Raw genomic sequence first — 26,415 nt, forward strand, 5'->3', positions numbered from 1 at the left:
ATCTGAAGAAACATGGAAGTATGTACACCGCTATCTGTATAAACATGGAAATAACTACACCGCTATCTTTATAAACTTGGAAATATCTACACCGCCTTCTGTATAAACATGGAAATATCTACACCGCTATCTGTATAAACATGGAAATACAAACACCGTTATCTGTATAAACATTGAAATATCTACACCGCTATCTGTATAAAGATGGAAATATCTACAACGCTATCTGTGTAAACATAGAAATAGCGACACCGTTATCTGTATAAAAATGGAAATATCTACACCGCCCTCTGTAAAAACATGAAGATATCTACACAGTCATCTGTATAAACTTGGAAATATCTACACCTCTTCTGTATAAACATGGAAATATCTACACTGCCATCTGTATACACATGGAAATATCTAAACAGCCATCTGAAGAAACATGGAAATATGTACACCGGTATCTGTATAAACATGGAAATAACTACACCGCTATCTTTATAAACTTGGAAATATCTACACCGCCTTCTGTATAAACATGGAAATATCTACACCGCTATCTGTATAAACATGGAAATACCAACACCGTTATCTGTATAAACATTGAAATATCTACACCGCTATCTGTAAAAAGATGGAAATATCTACAACGCTATCTGTGTAAACATGGAAATATCTACACACCTATCAGTGTAAACATGGAAATATCTACACCGCTATCTGAATAAACATGGAAATATCTACACCGCTATCTGTATAAACATGGAAATACCAAAACGGCTATCTGTATAAACATGGAAATATCTACAACGCTATCTGTATAAATACGGAAATATCCTCACCACTATCACTATAAACCTGGAAATACCTACAACGCTATCTGTATAAATACGGAAATATCCTCACCACTATCTCTATAAACATGGAAATACCTACACCGCCATATCTATACACATGGAAATACCTACACCGCCATCTCTATACACATGGAAATATCTACACCACTATCTCTATAAACATAGAAATATCTACATTGCAATCTCTATAAACATGGAAATATCTACACCGCCATCTCTATAAACATGGAAATATCTACATCGCTATCTGTATAAATATGGAAATATCTCCACCGCTATCAGTATAAACATGGAAATATCTACACCGATATCTGTATAAACATGGAAATATCTACACCGCTATCTGTATAAACATGGAAATATCTACAACGCTATCTGTGTAAACATGGAAGTATCTACACAGATATCTGTGTAAACTTGCAAATATCTACACAGCTATCTGTGTAAAGATCGAAATGTCTACAGCGCAATCTGTGCAAAGATGGAAATATCTACACCACTATCTCTGTAAACATGGAAATATCTACACCGCTATCTGTATCAACATGGAAATATCTACTTCGCTATCTTTATAAACATGGAAATATCTACACTGTTATCTCTCTGAACATGGAAATATCTACACCACCATCTGTATAAACATGCAAATAACTACAGAGTCATCTGTATAAACATGGAAATATCTACACCACCATATCTGTAAACATGGAAATATCTACAGTGCCGTCTGTATACCCGTGGAAATACCTACCCAGCCATCTGTGTAACCACGGAAATATCTACTCCGCTATCTCTATAAACATGGAAATACGTACAACGCTATCTCTATAAATATGGAAATATCTACACTGCAATCTCTATAAACATGGAAATATCTACACCGCAATCACTATAAACATGGAAATATCTACATCGCTATCTGTATTAACATGGAAATATCTCCACCGCTATCAGTATAAACATTGAAATATCTACACCGCTATCTGTATAAACATGGAAATATGTACAACGCTATCTGTATAAACATGGAAATATCTACACCGCAATCTGTATAAACATGGAAATATCTACACAGCTATCTCTATAAACATGGAAATAGCTACCCTGCTATCTGTATAAACATAGAAGTAGCGACACCGTTATCTGTATAAACATGGAAATATCTACACCGCCCTCTGTAAAAACATGAAGATATCTACACAGTCATCTGTATAAACTTGGAAATATCTACACCTCCATCTGTATAAACATGGAAATATCTACACTGCCATCTGTATACACATGGAAATATCTACGCAGCCATCTGAAGAAACATGGAAATATGTACACCGCTATCTGTATAAACATGGAAATATCTACACCGCAATCTTTATAAACTTGGAAATATCTACACCGCCTTCTGTATAAACATGGAAATATCTACACCGCTATCTTTATAAACATGGAAATATCTACACCGCTATCTGTATAAACATGGAAATATCTACACAGCTATCTCTATAAACATGAAAATAGCTACACTGCTATCTGTGTAAACATAGAAATAGCGACACCGTTATCTGTATAAACATGGAAATATCTACACCGCCCTCTGTAAAAACATGAAGATATCTATACAGTCATCTGTATAAACTTGGAAATATCTACACCTCTTCTGTATAAACATGGAAATATCTACACTGCCATCTGTATACACATGGAAATATCTACACAGCCATCTGAAGAAACATGGAAATATGTACACCGGTATCTGTATAAACATGGAAATAACTACACCGCTGTCTTTATAAACTTGGAAATATCTACACCGCCTTCTGTATAAACATGGAAATATCTACACCGCTATCTGTATAAACATGGAAATACCAACACCGTTATCTGTATAAACATTGAAATATCTACACCGCTATCTGTAAAAAGATGGAAATATCTACAATGCTATCTGTGTAAACATGGAAATATCTACACACCTATCTGTGTAAACATGGAAATATCTACACCGCTATCTGTATAAACATGGAAATATCTACACCGCTATCTGTATAAACATGGAAATACCAAAACGGCTATCTGTACAAACATGGAAATATCTACAACGCTATCTGTATAAATACGGAAATATCCTCACCACTATCACTATAAACCTGGAAATACCTACAACGCTATCTGTATAAATACGGAAATATCCTCACCACTATCTCTATAAACATGGAAATACCTACACCGCCATATCTATACACATGGAAATACCTACACCGCAATCTCTATACACATGGAAATATCTACACCACTATCTCTATAAACATAGAAATATCTGCATTGCAATCTCTATAAACATGGAAATATCTACACCGCCATCTCTATAAACATGGAAATATCTACATCGCTATCTGTATAAATATGGAAATATCTCCACCGCTATCAGTATAAACATGGAAATATCTACACCGATATCTGTATAAACATGGAAATATCTACAACGCTATCTGTATAAACATGGAAATATCTACAACGCTATCTGTGTAAACATGGAAGTATCTACACAGCTATCTGTGTAAAGATCGAAATGTCTACAGCGCAATCTGTGCAAAGATGGAAATATCTACACCACTATCTCTGTAAACATGGAAATATCTACACCGCTATCTGTATCAACATGGAAATATCTACTTCGCTATCTTTATAAACCTGGAAATATCTACACTGTTATCTCTATAAACATGGAAATATCTACACCACCATCTGTAAACATGCAAATATCTACAGAGTCATCTGTATAAACATGGAAATATCTACAGTACCATCTGTATACCCGTGGAAATACCTACCCAGCCATCTGTGTAACCACGGAAATATCTACTCGGCTATCTCTACAGACATGGAAATACGTACAGCGCTATCTCTATAAATATGGAAATAGCTACACTGCAATCTCCATAAACATGGAAATATCTACACCGCCATCACTATAAACATGGAAATATCTACATCGCTATCTGTATTAACATGGAAATAGCTCCACCGCTATCAGTATAAACACTGAAATATCTACACCGCTATCTGTATAAACATGGAAATATGTACAACGCTATCTGTATAAACATGGAAATATCTACACCGCAATCTGTATAAACATGGAAATAACTACACCGCTATCTTTATAAACTTGGAAATATCTACACCGCCTTCTGTATAAACATGGAAATATCTACACCGCTATCTGTATAAACATGGAAATACCAACACCGTTATCTGTATAAACATTGAAATATCTACACCGCTATCTGTATAAAGATGGAAATATCTACAACGCTATCTGTGTAAACATGGAAATATCTACACACCTATCTGTGTAAACATGGAAATATCTACACCGCTATCTGTATAAACATGGAAATATCTACACCGCTATCTGTATAAACATGGAAATACCAAAACGGCTATCTGTATAAACATGGAAATATCTACAACGCTATCTGTATAAATACGGAAATATCCTCACCACTATCACTATAAACCTGGAAATACCTACAACGCTATCTGTATAACTACGGAAATATCCTCACCACTATCTCTATAAACATGGAAATACCTACACCGCCATCTCTATACACATGGAAATATCTACACCACTATCTCTATAAACATAGAAATATCTACATTGCAATCTCTATAAACATGGAAATATCTACACCGCCATCTCTATTAACATGGAAATATCTACATCGCTATCTGTATAAATATTGAAATATCTCCACCGCTATCAGTATAAACATGGAAATATCTACACCGATATCTGTATAAACATGGAAATATCTACACCGCTATCTGTATAAACATGGAAATATCTACAACGCTATCTGTGTAAACATGGAAGTATCTACACAGATATCTGTGTAAACTTGCAAATATCTACACAGCTATCTGTGTAAAGATCGAAATGTCTACAGCGCAATCTGTGCAAAGATGGAAATATCTACACCGCTATCTCTGTAAACATGGAAATATCTACACCGCTATCTGTATCAACATCGAAATATCTACTTCGCTATCTTTATAAACATGGAAACATCTACACTGTTATCTCTATAAACATGGAAATATCTACACCACCATCTGACTAAACATGCAAATATCTACAGAGTCATCTGTATAAACATGGAAATATCTACACCACCATATCTATAAACATGGAAATATCTACAGTGCCATCTGTATACCCGTGGAAATACCTACCCAGCCATCTGTGTAACCACGGAAATATCTACTCCGCTATCTCTATAAACATGGAAATACGTACAACGCTATCTGTATAAATATGGAAATATCTACGCTGCAATCTCTATAAACATGGAAATATCTACACCGCCATCACTATAAACATGGAAATATCTACATCGCTATCTGTATTAACATGGAAATAGCTCCACCGCTATCAGTATAAACACTGAAATATCTACACCGCTATCTGTATAAACATGGAAATATGTACAACGCTATCTGTATAAACATGGAAATATCTACACCGCTATCTGTATAAACATGGAAATATCTACACAGCTATCTCTATAAACATGGAAATAGCTACACTGCTATCTGTATAAACATAGAAATAGCGACACCGTTATCTGTATAAACATGGAAATATCTAAACCGCCCTCTGTAAAAACATGAAGATATCTACACAGTCATCTGTATAAACTTGGAAATATCTACACCTCCATCTGTATAAACATGGAAATATCTACACTGCCATCTGTATACACATGGAAATATCTACACAGCCATCTGAAGAAACATGGAAGTATGTACACCGCTATCTGTATAAACATGGAAATAACTACACCGCTATCTTTATAAACTTGGAAATATCTACACCGCCTTCTGAATAAACATGGAAATATCTACACCGCTATCTGTATAAACATGGAAATACCAACACCGTTATCTGTATAAACATCGAAATATCTACACCGCTATCTGTATAAAGATGGAAATATCTACAACGCTATCTGTGTAAACATGGAAATATCTACACACCTATCTGTGTAAACATGGAAATATCTACACCGCTATCTGTATAAACATGGAAATATCTACACCGCTATCTTTATAAACATGGAAATACCAAAACGGCTATCTGTATAAACATGGAAATATCTACAACGCTATCTGTATAAATACGGAAATATCCTCACCACTATCACTATAAACCTGGAAATACCTACAACGCTATCTGTATAAATACGGAAATATCCTCACCACTATCTCTATAAACATGGAAATACCTACACCGCCATATCTATACACATGGAAATACCTACACCGCCATCTCTGTACACATGGAAATATCTACACCACTATCTCTATAAACATAGAAATATCTACATTGCAATCTCTATAAACATGGAAATATCTACACCGCCATCTCTATAAACATGGAAATATCTACATCGCTATCTGTATAAATATGGAAATATCTCCACCGCTATCAGTATAAACATGGAAATATCTACACCGATATCTGTATAAACATGGAAATATCTACACCGCTATCTGTATAAACATGGAAATATCTACAACGCTATCTGTGTAAACATGGAAGTATCTACACAGATATCTGTGTAAACTTGCAAATATCTACACATCTACCTGTGTAAAGATCGAAGTGTCTACAGCGCAATCTGTGCAAAGATGGAAATATCTACACCGCTATCTCTGTAAACATGGAAATATCTACACCGCTATCTGTATCAACATGGAAATATCTACTTCGCTATGTTTATAAACATGGAAATATCTACACTGTTATCTCTATAAACATGGAAATATCTACACCACCATCTGTATAAACATGCAAATATCTACAGAGTCATCTGTATAAACATGGAAATATCTACACCACCATATCTATAAACATGGAAATATCTACAGTGCCATCTGTATACCCGTGGAAATAGCTACCCAGCCATCTGTGTAACCATGGAAATATCTACTCCGCTATCTCTATAAACATGGAAATACGTACAACGCTATCTCTATAAATATGGAAATATCTACACTGCAATCTCTATAAACATGGAAATGTCTACACCGCCATCACCATAAACATGGAAATATCTACATCGCTATCTGTATTAACATGGAAATGGCTCCACCGCTATCAGTATAAACACTGAAATATCTACACCGCTATCTGTATAAACATGGAAATATGTACAACGCTATCTGTATAAACATGGAAATATCTACACGGCTATCTGTATAAACATGGAAATATCTACACAGCTATCTCTATAAACATGGAAATAGCTGCACTGCTATCTGTATAAACATAGAAATAGCGACACCGTTATCTGTATAAACATGGAAATATCTACACCGCCCTCTGTAAAAACATCAAGATATCTACACAGTCATCTGTATAAACTTGGAAATATCTACACCTCCATCTGTAAAAACATGGAAATATCTACACTGCCATCTGTATACACATGGAAATGTCTACACAGCCATCTGAAGAAACATGGAAGTATGTACACCGCTATCTGTATAAACATGGAAATAACTACACCGCTATCTTTATAAACTTGGAAATATCTACACTGCCTTCTGTATAAACATGGAAATATCTACACCGCTATCTGTATAAACATGGAAATACAAACACTGTTATCTGTATAAACATTGAAATATCTACACCGCTATCTGTATAAAGATGGAAATATCTACAACGCTATCTGTGTAAACATAGAAATAGCGACACCGTTATCTGTATAAAAATGGAAATATCTACACCGCCCTCTGTAAAAACATGAACATATCTACACAGTCATCTGTATAAACTTGGAAATATCTACACCTCTTCTGTATAAACATGGAAATATCTACACTGCCATCTGTATACACATGGAAATATCTAAACAGCCATCTGAAGAAACATGGAAATATGTACACCGGTATCTGTATAAACATGGAAATAACTACACCGCTATCTTTATAAACTTGGAAATATCTACACCGCCTTCTGTATAAACATGGAAATATCTACACCGCTATCTGTATAAACATGGAAATACCAACACCGTTATCTGTATAAACATTGAAATATCTACACCGCTATCTGTAAAAAGATGGAAATATCTACAACGCTATCTGTGTAAACATGGAAATATCTACACACCTATCAGTGTAAACATGGAAATATCTACACCGCTCTCTGAATAAACATGGAAATATCTACACCGCTATGTGTATAAACATGGAAATACCAACACCGTTATCTGTGTAAACATTGAAATATCTACACCGCTATCTGTATAAAGATGGAAATATCTACAACGCTATCTGTGTAAACATGGAAATATCTACACACCTCTCTGTGTAAACATGGAAATATCTACACCGCTATCTGTATAAACATGGAAATATCTACACCGCTATCTTTATAAACATGGAAATACCAAAACGGCAATCTGTATAAACATGGAAATATCTACAACGCTATCTGTATAAATATGGATATATCCTCACCACTATCACTATAAACGTGGAAATACCTACAACGCTATCTGTATAAATACGGAAATATCTTCACCACAATCTCTATAAACATGGAAATACCTACACCGCCATATCTATACACATGGAAATACCTACACCACCATCTCTGTACACATGGAAATATCTACACCACTATCTCTATAAACATAGAAATATCTACATTGCAATCTCTATAAACATGGAAATATCTACACCGCCATCTCTATAAACATGGAAATATCTACATCGCTATCTGTATAAATATGGAAATGTCTCCACCGCTATCAGTATAAACATGGAAATATCTACACCGATATCTGTATAAACATGGAAATATCTACACCGCTATCTGTATAAACATGGAAATATCTACAACGCTATCTGTGTAAACATGGAAGTATCTACACAGATATCTGTGTAAACTTGCAAATATCTACACAGCTATCTGTGTAAAGATCGAAATGTCTACAGCGCAATCTGTGCAAAGATGGAAATATCTACACCGCTATCTCTGTAAACATGGAAATATCTACACCGCTATCTGTATCAACATGGAAATATCTACTTCGCTATCTTTATAAACATGGAAATATCTACACTGTTATCTCTATAAACATGGAAATATCTACACCACCATCTGTATAAACATGCAAATATCTACAGAGTCATCTGTATAAACATGGAAATATCTACACCACCATATCTATAAACATGGAAATATCTACAGTGCCATCTGTATACCGTGGAAAGACCTACCCAGCCATCTGTGTAACCACGGAAATATCTACTCCGCTATCTCTATAAACATGGAAATACGTACAACGCTATCTCTATAAATATGGAAATATCTACACTGCAATCACTATAAACATGGAAATATCTACACCGCCATCACTATAAACATGGATATATCTACATCGCTATCTGTATTAACATGGAAATAGCTCCACCGCTATCAGTATAAACACTGAAATATCTACACCGCTATCTGTATAAACATGGAAATATGTACAAGGCTATCTGTATAAACATGGAAATATCTACACCGCTATCTGTATAAACATGGAAATATCTACACAGCTATCTCTATAAACATGGAAATAGCTACACTGCTATCTGTATAAACATAGAAATAGCGACACCGTTATCTGTATAAACATGGAAATATCTACACCGCCCTCTGTAAAAACATCAAGATATCTACACAGTCATCTGTATAAACTTGGAAATATCTACACCTCCATCTGTAAAAACATGGAAATATCTACACTGCCATCTGTATAAACATGGAAATGTCTACACAGCCATCTGAAGAAACATGGAAGTATGTACACCGCTATCTGTATAAACATGGAAATAACTACACCGCTATCTTTATAAACTTGGAAATATCTACACCGCCTTCTGTATAAACATGGAAATATCTACACCGCTATCTGTATAAACATGGAAATACAAACACCGTTATCTGTATAAACATTGAAATATCTACACCGCTATCTGTATAAAGATGGAAATATCTACAACGCTATCTGTGTAAACATAGAAATAGCGACACCGTTATCTGTATAAAAATGGAAATATCTACACCGCCCTCTGTAAAAACATGAAGATATCTACACAGTCATCTGTATAAACTTGGAAATATCTACACCTCTTCTGTATAAACATGGAAATATCTACACTGCCATCTGTATACACATGGAAATATCTAAACAGCCATCTGAAGAAACATGGAAATATGTACACCGGTATCTGTATAAACATGGAAATAACTACACCGCTATCTTTATAAACTTGGAAATATCTACACCGCCTTCTGTATAAACATGGAAATATCTACACCGCTATCTGTATAAACATGGAAATACCAACACCGTTATCTGTATAAACATTGAAATATCTACACCGCTATCTGTAAAAAGATGGAAATATCTACAACGCTATCTGTGTAAACATGGAAATATCTACACACCTATCAGTGTAAACATGGAAATATCTACACCGCTATCTGAATAAACATGGAAATATCTACACCGCTATCTGTATAAACATGGAAATACCAAAACGGCTATCTGTATAAACATGGAAATATCTACAACGCTATCTGTATAAATACGGAAATATCCTCACCACTATCACTATAAACCTGGAAATACCTACAACGCTATCTGTATAAATACGGAAATATCCTCACCACTATCTCTATAAACATGGAAATACCTACACCGCCATATCTATACACATGGAAATACCTACACCGCCATCTCTATACACATGGAAATATCTACACCACTATCTCTATAAACATAGAAATATCTACATTGCAATCTCTATAAACATGGAAATATCTACACCGCCATCTCTATAAACATGGAAATATCTACATCGCTATCTGTATAAATATGGAAATATCTCCAGCGCTATCAGTATAAACATGGAAATATCTACACCGATATCTGTATAAACATGGAAATATCTACACCGCTATCTGTATAAACATGGAAATATCTACAACGCTATCTGTGTAAACATGGAAGTATCTACACAGATATCTGTGTAAACTTGCAAATATCTACACAGCTATCTGTGTAAAGATCGAAATGTCTACAGCGCAATCTGTGCAAAGATGGAAATATCTACACCACTATCTCTGTAAACATGGAAATATCTACACCGCTATCTGTATCAACATGGAAATATCTACTTCGCTATCTTTATAAACATGGAAATATCTACACTGTTATCTCTCTGAACATGGAAATATCTACACCACCATCTGTATAAACATGCAAATAACTACAGAGTCATCTGTATAAACATGGAAATATCTACACCACCATATCTGTAAACATGGAAATATCTACAGTGCCGTCTGTATACCCGTGGAAATACCTACCCAGCCATCTGTGTAACCACGGAAATATCTACTCCGCTATCTCTATAAACATGGAAATACGTACAACGCTATCTCTATAAATATGGAAATATCTACACTGCAATCTCTATAAACATGGAAATATCTACACCGCAATCACTATAAACATGGAAATATCTACATCGCTATCTGTATTAACATGGAAATATCTCCACCGCTATCAGTATAAACATTGAAATATCTACACCGCTATCTGTATAAACATGGAAATATGTACAACGCTATCTGTATAAACATGGAAATATCTACACCGCAATCTGTATAAACATGGAAATATCTACACAGCTATCTCTATAAACATGGAAATAGCTACCCTGCTATCTGTATAAACATAGAAGTAGCGACACCGTTATCTGTATAAACATGGAAATATCTACACCGCCCTCTGTAAAAACATGAAGATATCTACACAGTCATCTGTATAAACTTGGAAATATCTACACCTCCATCTGTATAAACATGGAAATATCTACACTGCCATCTGTATACACATGGAAATATCTACGCAGCCATCTGAAGAAACATGGAAATATGTACACCGCTATCTGTATAAACATGGAAATATCTACACCGCAATCTTTATAAACTTGGAAATATCTACACCGCCTTCTGTATAAACATGGAAATATCTACACCGCTATCTGTATAAACATGGAAATATCTACACCGCTATCTGTATAAACATGGAAATATCTACACAGCTATCTCTATAAACATGGAAATAGCTACACTGCTATCTGTGTAAACATAGAAATAGCGACACCGTTATCTGTATAAACATGGAAATATCTACACCGCCCTCTGTAAAAACATGAAGATATCTATACAGTCATCTGTATAAACTTGGAAATATCTACACCTCTTCTGTATAAACATGGAAATATCTACACTGCCATCTGTATACACATGGAAATATCTACACAGCCATCTGAAGAAACATGGAAATATGTACACCGGTATCTGTATAAACATGGAAATAACTACACCGCTGTCTTTATAAACTTGGAAATATCTACACCGCCTTCTGTATAAACATGGAAATATCTACACCGCTATCTGTATAAACATGGAAATACCAACACCGTTATCTGTATAAACATTGAAATATCTACACCGCTATCTGTAAAAAGATGGAAATATCTACAATGCTATCTGTGTAAACATGGAAATATCTACACACCTATCTGTGTAAACATGGAAATATCTACACCGCTATCTGTATAAACATGGAAATATCTACACCGCTATCTGTATAAACATGGAAATACCAAAACGGCTATCTGTATAAACATGGAAATATCTACAACGCTATTTGTATAAATACGGAAATATCCTCACCACTATCACTATATACCTGGAAATACCTACAACGCTATCTGTATAAATACGGAAATATCCTCACCACTATCTCTATAAACATGGAAATACCTACACCGCCATATCTATACACATGGAAATACCTACAACGCCATCTCTATACACATGGAAATATCTACACCACTATCTCTATAAACATAGAAATATCTACATTGCAATCTCTATAAACATGGAAATATCTACACCGCCATCTCTATAAACATGGAAATATCTACATCGCTATCTGTATAAATATGGAAATATCTCCACCGCTATCAGTATAAACATGGAAATATCTACACCGATATCTGTATAAACATGGAAATATCTACACCGCTATCTGTATAAACATGGAAATATCTACAATGCTATCTGTGTAAACATGGAAGTATCTACACAGATATCTGTGTAAACTTGCAAATATCTACACAGCTATCTGTGTAAAGATCGAAATGTCTACAGCACAATCTGTGCAAAGATGGAAATATCTACACCGCTATCTCTGTAAACATGGAAATATCTACACCGCTATCTGTATCAACATGGAAATATCTACTTCGCTATCTGTATAAACATGGAAATATCTACACTGTTATCTCTATAAACATGGAAATATCTACACCACCATCTGTATAAACATGCAAATATCTAGAGTCATCTGTATAAACATGGAAATATCTACACCACCATATCTATAAACATGGAAATATCTACAGTGCCATCTGTATAACCGTGGAAATACCTACCCAGCCATCTGTGTAACCACGGAAATATCTACTCCGCTATCTCTATAAACATGGAAATACGTACAACGCTATCTCTATAAATATGGAAATATCTACACTGCAATCTCTATAAACATGGAAATATCTACACCGCAATCACTACAAACATGGAAATATCTACATCGCTATCTGTATTAACATGGAAATAGCTCCACTGCTATCAGTATAAACACTGAAATATCTACACCGCTATCTGTATAAACATGGAAATATGTACAACGCTATCTGTATAAACATGGAAATATCTACACCGCTATCTGTATAAACATGGAAATATCTACACAGCTATCTCTATAAACATGGAAATAGCTACACTGCTATCTGTATAAACATAGAAATAGCGACACCGTTATCTGTATAAACATGGAAATATCTACACCGCCCTCTGTAAAAACATGAAGATATCTACACAGTCATCTGTATAAACTTGGAAATATCTACACCTCCATCTGTATAAACATGGAAATATCTACACTGCCATCTGTATACACATGGAAATATCTACACAGCCTTCTGAAGAAACATGGAAGTATGTACACCGCTATCTGTATAAACATGGAAATAACTACACCGCTATCTTTATAAACTTGGAAATATCTACACCGCCTTCTGTATAAACATGGAAATATCTACACCGCTATCTGTATAAACATGGAAATACCAACACCGTTATCAGTATAAACATCGAAATATCTACACCGCTATCTGTATAAAGATGGAAATATCTACAACGCTATCTGTGTAAACATGGAAATATCTACACACCTATCTGTGTAAACATGGAAATATCTACACCGCTATCTGTATAATCATGGAAATATCTACACCGCTATCTTTATAAACATGGAAATACCAAAACGGCTATCTGTATAAACATGGAAATATCTACAACGCTATCTGTATAAATACGGAAATATCCTCACCACTATCACTATAAACCTGGAAATACCTACAACGCTATCTGTATAAATACGGAAATATCCTCACCACAATCTCTATAAACATGGAAATACCTACACCGCCATATCTATACACATGGAAATAAATACACCGCCATCTCTGTACACATGGAAATATCTACACCACTATCTCTATAAACATAGAAATATCTACATTGCAATCTCTATAAACATGGAAATATCTACACCGCCATCTCTATAAACATGGAAATATCTACATCGCTATCTGTATAAATATGGAAATATCTCCACCGCTATCAGTATAAACATGGAAATATCTACACCGATATCTGTATAAACATGGAAATATCTACACCGCTATCTGTATAAACATGGAAATATCTACAACGCTATCTGTGTAAACATGGAACTATCTACACAGATATCTGTGTAAACTTGCAAATATCTACACAGCTATCTGTGTAAAGATCGAAATGTCTACAGCGCAATCTGTGCAAAGATGGAAATATCTACACCGCTATCTCTGTAAACATGGAAATATCTACACCGCTATCTGTATCAACATGGAAATATCTACTGCGCTATCTGTATAAACATGGAAATATCTACACTGTTATCTCTATAAACATGGAAATATCTACACCACCATCTGTATAAATATGCAAATATCTACAGAGTCATCTGTATAAACATGGAAATATCTACACCACCATATCTATAAACATGGAAATATCTACAGTGCCATCTGTATACCCTTAGAAATACCTACCCAGCCATCTGTGTAACCACGGAAATATCTACTCCGCTATCTCTATAAACATGGAAATACGTACCACGCTATCTCTATAAATATGGAAATATCTACACTGCAATCTCTATAAACATGGAAATATCTACACCGCAATCACTACAAACATGGAAATATCTACATCGCTATCTGTATTAACATGGAAATAGCTCCACCGCTATCAGTAGAAACACTGAAATATCTACACCGCTATCTGTATAAACATGGAAATATGTACAACGCTATCTGTATAAACATGGAAATATCTACACCGCTATCTGTATAAACATGGAAATATCTACACAGCTATCTCTATAAACATGGAAATAGCTACACTGCTATCTGTATAAACATAAAAATAGCGACACCGTTATTTGTATAAACATGGAAATATCTACACCGCCCTCTGTAAAAACATCAAGATATCTACACAGTCATCTGTATAAACTTGGAAATATCTACACCTCCATCTGTATAAACATGGAAATATCTACACTGCCATCTGTATACACATGGAAATATCTACACAGCCATCTGAAGAAACATGGAAATATGTACACCGCTATCTGTATAAACATGGAAATAACTACACCGCTATCTTAATAAACTTGGAAATATCTACACCGCCTTCTGTATAAAAATGGAAATATCTACACCGCTATCTGTATAAACATGGAAATACTAACACCGTTATCTCTATAAACATTGAAATATCTACACCGCTATCTGTATAAAGATGGAAATATCTACAACGCTATCTGTGTAAACATGGAAATATCTACACACCTATCTGTGTAAACATGGAAATATCTACACCACTATCTGTATAAACATGGAAATATCTACACCGCTATCTGTATAAACATGGAAATACCAAAACGGCTATCTGTATAAACATGGAAATATCTACAACGCTATATGTATAAATACGGAAATATCCTCACCACTATCACTATAAACCTGGAAATACCTACAACGCTATCTGTATAAATACGGAAATATCCTCACCACTATCTCTATAAACATGGAAATACCTACACCGCCATATCTATACACATGGAAATACCTACAACGCCATCTCTATACACATGGAAATATCTACACCACTATCTCTATAAACATAGAAATATCTACATTGCAATCTCTATAAACATGGAAATATCTACACCGCCATCTCTATAAACATGGAAATATCTACATCGCTATCTGTATAAATATGGAAATATCTCCACCGCTATCAGTATAAACATGGAAATATCTACACCGATATCTGTATAAACATGGAAATATCTACACCGCTATCTGTATAAACATGGAAATATGTACAATGCTATCTGTGTAAACATGGAAGTATCTACACAGATATCTGTGTAAACTTGCAAATACCTACACAGCTATCTGTGTAAAGATCGAAATGTCTACAGCGCAATCTGTGCAAAGATGGAAATATCTACACCGCTATCTCTGTAAACATGGAAATATCTACACCGCTATCTGTATCAACATGGAAATATCTACTTCGCTATCTGTATAAACATGGAAATATCTACACTGTTATCTCTATAAACATGGAAATATCTACACCACCATCTGTATAAAAATGCAAATATCTACAGAGTCATCTGTATAAACATGGAAATATCTACACCACCATATCTATAAACATGGAAATATCTACAGTGCCATCTGTATACCCGTGGAAATACCTACCCAGCCATCTGTGTAACCACGGAAATATCTACTCCGCTATCTCTATAAACATGGAAATACGTACAACGCTATCTCTATAAATATGGAAATATCTACACTGCAATCTCTATAAACATGGAAATATCTACACCGCAATCACTACAAACATGGAAATATCTACATCGCTATCTGTATTAACATGGAAATAGCTCCACCGCTATCAGTATAAACACTTAAATATCTACACCGCTATCTGTATAAACATGGAAATATGTACAACGCTATCTGTATAAACATGGAAATATCTACACCGCTATCTGTATAAACATGGAAATATCTACACAGCTATCTCTATAAACATGGAAATAGCTACACTGCTATCTGTATAAACATAGAAATAGCGACACTGTTATCTGAATAAACATGGAAATATCTACACCGCCCTCTGTAAAAACATGAAGATATCTACACAGTCATCTGTATAAACTTGGAAATATCTACACCTCCATCTGTATAAACATGGAAATATCTACACTGCCATCTGTATACACATGGAAATATCTACACAGCCATCTGAAGAAACATGGAAGTATGTACACCGCTATCTGTATAAACATGGAAATAACTACACCGCTATCTTTATAAACTTGGAAATATCTACACAGCCTTCTGTATAAAAATGGAAATATCTACACCGCTATCTGTATAAACATGGAAATACTAACACCGTTATCTGTATAAACATTGAAATATCTACACCGCTATCTGTATAAAGATGGAAATATCTGCAACGCTATCTGTGTAAACATGGAAATATCTACACACCTATCTGTGTAAACATGGAAATATCTACACCGCTATCTGTATAAACATGGAAATATCTACACCGCTATCTGTATAAACATGGAAATACCAAAACGGCTATCTGTATAAACATGGAAATATCTACAACGCTATTTGTATAAATACGGAAATATCCTCACCACTATCACTATAAACCTGGAAATAACAACAACGCTATCTGTATAAATACGGAAATATCCTCACCACTATCTCTATAAACATGGAAATACCTACACCGCCATATCTATACACATGGAAATACCTACACCGCCATCTCTATACACATGGAAATATCTACACCACTATCTCTATAAACATAGAAATATCTACATTGCAATCTCTATAAACATGGAAATATCTACACCGCCATCTCTATAAACATGGAAATATCTACATCGCTATCTGTATAAATATGGAAATATCTCCACCGCTATCAGTATAAACATGGAAATATCTACACCGATATCTGTATAAACATGGAGATATCTACACCGCTATCTGTATAAACATGGAAATATCTACAACGCTATCTGTGTAAACATGGAAGTATCTACACAGATATCTGTGTAAACTTGCAAATATCTACACAGCTATCTGTGTAAAGATCGAAATGTCTACAGCGCAATCTGTGCAAAGATGGAAATATCTACACCGCTATCTCTGTAAACATGGAAATATCTACACCGATATCTGTATCAACATGGAAATATCTACTTCGCTATCTGTATAAACATGGAAATATCTACACTGTTATCTCTATAAACATGGAAATATCTACACCACCATCTGTATAAACATGCAAATATCTACAGAGTCATCTGTATAAACATGGAAATATCTACACCACCATATCTATAAACATGGAAATATCTACAGTGCCATCTGTATACCCGTGGAAATACCTACCCAGCCATCTGTGTAACCACGGAAATATCTACTCCGCTATCTCTATAAACATGGAAATACGTACAACGCTATCTCTATAAATATGGAAATATCTACACTGCAATCTCTACAAACATGGAAATATCTACACCGCCATCACTATAAACTTGGAAATATCTACATCGCTATCTGTATTAACATGGAAATAGCTCCACCGCTATCAGTATAAACACTGAAATATCTACACCGCTATCTGTATAAACATGGAAATATGTACAACGCTATCTGTATAAACATGGAAATATCTACACCGCTATCTGTATAAACATGGAAATATCTACACAGATATCTCTATAAACATGGAAATAGCTACACTGCTATCTGTATAAACTTAGAAATAGCGACACCATTATCTGTATAAACATGGAAATATCTACACCGCCCTCTGTAAAAACATGAAGATATCTACACAGTCATCTGTATAAACTTGGAAATATCTACACCTCTTCTGTATAAACATGGAAATATCTACACTGCCATCTGTATACACATGGAAATATCTAAACAGCCATCTGAAGAAACATGGAAATATGTACACCGGTATCTGTATAAACATGGAAATAACTACACCGCTATCTTTATAAACTTGGAAATATCTACACCGCCTTCTGTATAAACATGGAAATATCTACACCGCTATCTGTATAAACATGGAAATACCAACACCGTTATCTGTATAAACATTGAAATATCTACACCGCTATCTGTACAAACATGGAAATATCTACAACGCTATCTGTATAAATACGGAAATATCCTCACCACTATCACTATAAACCTGGAAATACCTACAACGCTATCTGTATAAATACGGAAATATCCTCACCACTATCTCTATAAACATGGAAATACCTACACCGCCATATCTATACACATGGAAATACCTACAACGCCATCTCTATACACATGGAAATATCTACACCACTATCTCTATAAACATAGAAATATCTACATTGCAATCTCTATAAACATGGAAATATCTACACCGCCATCTCTATAAACATGGAAATATCTACATCGCTATCTGTATAAATATGGAAATATCTCCACCGCTATCAGTATAAACATGGAAATATCTACACCGATATCTGTATAAACATGGAAATATCTACACCGCTATCTGTATAAACATGGAAATATCTACAATGCTATCTGTGTAAACATGGAAGTATCTACACAGATATCTGTGTAAACTTGCAAATATCTACACAGCTATCTGTGTAAAGATCGAAATGTCTACAGCACAATCTGTGCAAAGATGGAAATATCTACACCGCTATCTCTGTAAACATGGAAATATCTACACCGCTATCTGTATCAACATGGAAATATCTACTTCGCTATCTGTATAAACATGGAAATATCTACACTGTTATCTCTATAAACATGGAAATATCTACACCACCATCTGTATAAACATGCAAATATCTAGAGTCATCTGTATAAACATGGAAATATCTACACCACCATATCTATAAACATGGAAATATCTACAGTGCCATCTGTATACCCGTGGAAATACCTACCCAGCCATCTGTGTAACCACGGAAATATCTACTCCGCTATCTCTATAAACATGGAAATAGGTACAACGCTATCTCTATAAATATGGAAATATCTACACTGCAATCTCTATAAACTTGGAAATATCTACACCGCAATCACTACAAACATGGAAATATCTACATCGCTATCTGTATTAACATGGAAATAGCTCCACTGCTATCAGTATAAACACTGAAATATCTACACCGCTATCTGTATAAACATGGAAATATGTACAACGCTATCTGTATAAACATGGAAATATCTACACCGCTATCTGTATAAACATGGAAATATCTACACAGCTATCTCTATAAACATGGAAATAGCTACACTGCTATCTGTATAAACATAGAAATAGCGACACCGTTATCTGTATAAACATGGAAATATCTACACCGCCCTCTGTAAAAACATGAAGATATCTACACAGTCATCTGTATAAACTTGGAAATATCTACACCTCCATCTGTATAAACATGGAAATATCTACACTGCCATTTGTATACACATGGAAATATCTACACAGCCTTCTGAAGAAACATGGAAGTATGTACACCGCTATCTGTATAAACATGGAAATATCTACACCGCAATCTTTATAAACTTGGAAATATCTACACCGCCTTCTGTATAAACATGGAAATATCTACACCGCTATCTGTATAAACATGGAAATATCTACACCGCTATCTGTATAAACATGGAAATATCTACACAGCTATCTCTATAAACATGGAAATAGCTACACTGCTATCTGTGTAAACATAGAAATAGCGACACCGTTATCTGTATAAACATGGAAATATCTACACCGCCCTCTGTAAAAACATGAAGATATCTATACAGTCATCTGTATAAACTTGGAAATATCTACACCTCTTCTGTATAAACATGGAAATATCTACACTGCCATCTGTATACACATGGAAATATCTACACAGCCATCTGAAGAAACATGGAAATATGTACACCGGTATCTGTATAAACATGGAAATAACTACACCGCTGTCTTTATAAACTTGGAAATATCTACACCGCCTTCTGTATAAACATGGAAATATCTACACCGCTATCTGTATAAACATGGAAATACCAACACCGTTATCTGTATAAACATTGAAATATCTACACCGCTATCTGTAAAAAGATGGAAATATCTACAACGCTATCTGTGTAAACATGGAAATATCTACACACCTATCTGTGTAAACATGGAAATATCTACACCGCTATCTGCATAAACATGGAAATATCTACACCGCTATCTGTATAAACATGGAAATACCAAAACGGCTATCTGTACAAACATGGAAATATCTACAACGCTATCTGTATAAATACGGAAATATCCTCACCACTATCACTATAAACCTGGAAATACCTACAACGCTATCTGTATAAATACGGAAATATCCTCACCACTATCTCTATAAACATGGAAATACCTACACCGCCATATCTATACACATGCAAATACCTACACCGCAATCTCTATACACATGGAAATATCTACACCACTATCTCTATAAACATAGAAATATCTACATTGCAATCTCTATAAACATGGAAATATCTACACCGCCATCTCTATAAACATGGAAATATCTACATCGCTATCTGTATAAATATGGAAATATCTCCACCGCTATCAGTATAAACATGGAAATATCTACACCGATAACTGTATAAACATGGAAATATCTACAACGCTATCTGTATAAACATGGAAATATCTACAACGCTATCTGTGTAAACATGGAAGTATCTACACAGCTATCTGTGTAAAGATCGAAATGTCTACAGCGCAATCTGTGCAAAGATGGAAATATCTACACCGCTATCTCTGTAAACATGGAAATATCTACACCGCTATCTGTATCAACATGGAAATATCTACTTCGCTATCTTTATAAACCTGGAAATATCTACACTGTTATCTCTATAAACATGGAAATATCTACACAACCATCTGTAAACATGCAAATATCTACAGAGTCATCTGTATAAACATGGAAATATCTACAGTGCCATCTGTATACCCGTGGAAATACCTACCCAGCCATCTGTGTAACCACGGAAATATCTACTCGGCTATCTCTATAGACATGGAAATACGTACAGCGCTATCTCTATAAATATGGAAATATCTACACTGCAATCTCCATAAACATGGAAATATCTACACCGCCATCACTATAAACATGGAAATATCTACATCGCTATCTGTATTAACATGGAAATAGCTCCACCGCTATCAGTATAAACACTGAAATATCTACACCGCTATCTGTATAAACATGGAAATATGTACAACGCTATCTGTATAAACATGGAAATATCTACACCGCAATCTGTATAAACATGGAAATAACTACACCGCTATCTTTATAAACTTGGAAATATCTACACCGCCTTCTGTATAAACATGGAAATATCTACACCGCTATCTGTATAAACATGGAAATACCAACACCGTTATCTGTATAAACATTGAAATATCTACACCGCTATCTGTATAAAGATGGAAATATCTACAACGCTATCTGTGTAAACATGGAAATATCTACACACCTATCTGTGTAAACATGGAAATATCTACACCGCTATCTGTATAAACATGGAAATATCTACACCGCTATCTGTATAAACATGGAAATACCAAAACAGCTATCTGTATAAACATGGAAATATCTACAACGCTATCTGCATAAATACGGAAATATCCTCACCACTATCACTATAAACCTGGAAATACCTACAACGCTATCTGTATAACTACGGAAATATCCTCACCACTATCTCTATAAACATGGAAATACCTACACCGCCATCTCTATACACATGGAAATATCTACACCACTATCTCTATAAACATAGAAATATCTACATTGCAATCTCTATAAACATGGAAATATCTACACCGCCATCTCTATTAACATGGAAATATCTACATCGCTATCTGTATAAATATTGAAATATCTCCACCGCTATCAGTATAAACATGGAAATATCTACACCGATATCTGTATAAACATGGAAATATCTACACCGCTATCTGTATAAACATGGAAATATCTACAACGCTATCTGTGTAAACATGGAAGTATCTTCACAGATATCTGTGTAAACTTGCAAATATCTACACAGCTATCTGTGTAAAGATCGAAATGTCTACAGCGCAATCTGTGCAAAGATGGAAATATCTACACCGCTATCTCTGTAAACATGGAAATATCTACACCGCTATCTGTATCAACATCGAAATATCTACTTCGCTATCTTTATAAACATGGAAACATCTACACTGTTATCTCTATAAACATGGAAATATCTACACCACCATCTGACTAAACATGCAAATATCTACAGAGTCATCTGTATAAACATGGAAATATCTACACCACCATATCTATAAACATGGAAATATCTACAGTGCCATCTGTATACCCGTGGAAATACCTACCCAGCCATCTGTGTAACCACGGAAATATCTACTCCGCTATCTCTATAAACATGGAAATACGTACAACGCTATCTGTATAAATATGGAAATATCTACGCTGCAATCTCTATAAACATGGAAATATCTACACCGCCATCACTATAAACATGGAAATATCTACATCGCTATCTGTATTAACATGGAAATAGCTCCACCGCTATCAGTATAAACACTGAAATATCTACACCGCTATCTGTATAAACATGGAAATATGTACAACGCTATCTGTATAAACATGGAAATATCTACACCGCTATCTGTATAAACATGGAAATATCTACACAGCTATCTCTATAAACATGGAAATAGCTACACTGCTATCTGTATAAACATAGAAATAGCGACACCGTTATCTGTATAAACATGGAAATATCTACACCGCCCTCTGTAAAAACATGAAGATATCTACACAGTCATCTGTATAAACTTGGAAATATCTACACCTCCATCTGTATAAACATGGAAATATCTACACTGCCATCTGTATACACATGGAAATATCTACACAGCCATCTGAAGAAACATGGAAGTATGTACACCGCTATCTGTATAAACATGGAAATAACTACACCGCTATCTTTATAAACTTGGAAATATCTACACCGCCTTCTGAATAAACATGGAAATATCTACACCGCTATCTGTATAAACATGGAAATACCAACACCGTTATCTGTATAAACATCGAAATATCTACACCGCTATCTGTATAAAGATGGAAATATCTACAACGCTATCTGTGTAAACATGGAAATATCTACAAACCTATCTGTGTAAACATGGAAATATCTACACCGCTATCTGTATAAACATGGAAATATCTACACCGCTATCTTTATAAACATGGAAATACCAAAACGGCTATCTGTATAAACATGGAAATATCTACAACGCTATCTGTATAAATACGGAAATATCCTCACCACTATCACTATAAACCTGGAAATACCTACAACGCTATCTGTATAAATACGGAAATATCCTCACCACTATCTCTATAAACATGGAAATACCTACACCGCCATATCTATACACATGGAAATACCTACACCGCCATCTCTGTACACATGGAAATATCTACACCACTATCTCTATAAACATAGAAATATCTACATTGCAATCTCTATAAACATGGAAATATCTACACCGCCATCTCTATAAACATGGAAATATCTACATCGCTATCTGTATAAATATGGAAATATCTCCACCGCTATCAGTATAGACATGGAAATATCTACACCGCTACCTGTATAAACATGGAAATATCTATACCGCAATCTTTATAAACTTGGAAATATCTACACCGCCTTCTGTATAAACATGGAAATATCTACACCGCTATCTGTATAAACATGGAAATATCTACACCGCTATCTGTATAAACATGGAAATATCTACACAGCTATCTCTATAAACATGGAAATAGCTACACTGCTATCTGTGTAAACATAGAAATAGCGACACCGTTATCTGTATAAACATGCAAATATCTACACCGCCCTCTGTAAAAACATGAAGATATCTATACAGTCATCTGTATAAACTTCGAAATATCTACACCTCTTCTGTATAAACATGGAAATATCTACACTGCCATCTGTATACACATGGAAATATCTACACAGCCATCTGAAGAAACATGGAAATATGTACACCGGTATCTGTATAAACATGGAAATAACTACACCGCTGTCTTTATAAACTTGGAAATATCTACACCGCCTTCTGTATAAACATGGAAATATCTACACCGCTATCTGTATAAACATGGAAATACCAACACCGTTATCTGTATAAACATTGAAATATCTACACCGCTATCTGTACAAACATGGAAATATCTACAACGCTATCTGTATAAATACGGAAATATCCTCACCACTATCACTATAAACCTGGAAATACCTACAACGCTATCTGTATAAATACGGAAATATCCTCACCACTATCTCTATAAACATGGAAATACCTACACCGCCATATCTATACACATGGAAATACCTACACCGCAATCTCTATACACATGGAAATATCTACACCACTATCTCTATAAACATAGAAATATCTACATTGCAATCTCTATTAACATGGAAATATCTACACCGCCATCTCTATAAACATGGAAATATCTACATCGCTATCTGTATAAATATGGAAATATCTCCACCGGTATCAGTATAAACATGGAAATATCTACACCGATATCTGTATAAACATGGAAATATCTACAACGCTATCTGTATAAACATGGAAATATCTACAACGCTATCTGTGTAAACATGGAAGTATCTACACAGCTATCTGTGTAAAGATCGAAATGTCTACAGCGCAATCTGTGCAAAGATGGAAATATCTACACCGCTATCTCTGTAAACATGGAAATATCTACACCGCTATCTGTATCAACATGGAAATATCTACTTCGCTATATTTATAAACCTGGAAATATCTACACTGTTATCTCTATAAACATGGAAATATCTACACCACCATCTGTAAACATGCAAATATCTACAGAGTCATCTGTATAAACATGGAAATATCTACAGTGCCATCTGTATACCCGTGGAAATACCTACCCAGCCATCTGTGTAACCACGGAAATATCTACTCGGCTATCTCTATAGACATGGAAATACGTACAGCGCTATCTCTATAAATATGGAAATATCTACACTGCAATCTCCATAAACATGGAAATATCTACACCGCCAT

Source organism: Pan troglodytes, chromosome 12, assembly GCF_028858775.2.
Source record: "Pan troglodytes isolate AG18354 chromosome 12, NHGRI_mPanTro3-v2.0_pri, whole genome shotgun sequence".
NCBI classification, from domain to species: domain Eukaryota; kingdom Metazoa; phylum Chordata; class Mammalia; order Primates; family Hominidae; genus Pan; species Pan troglodytes.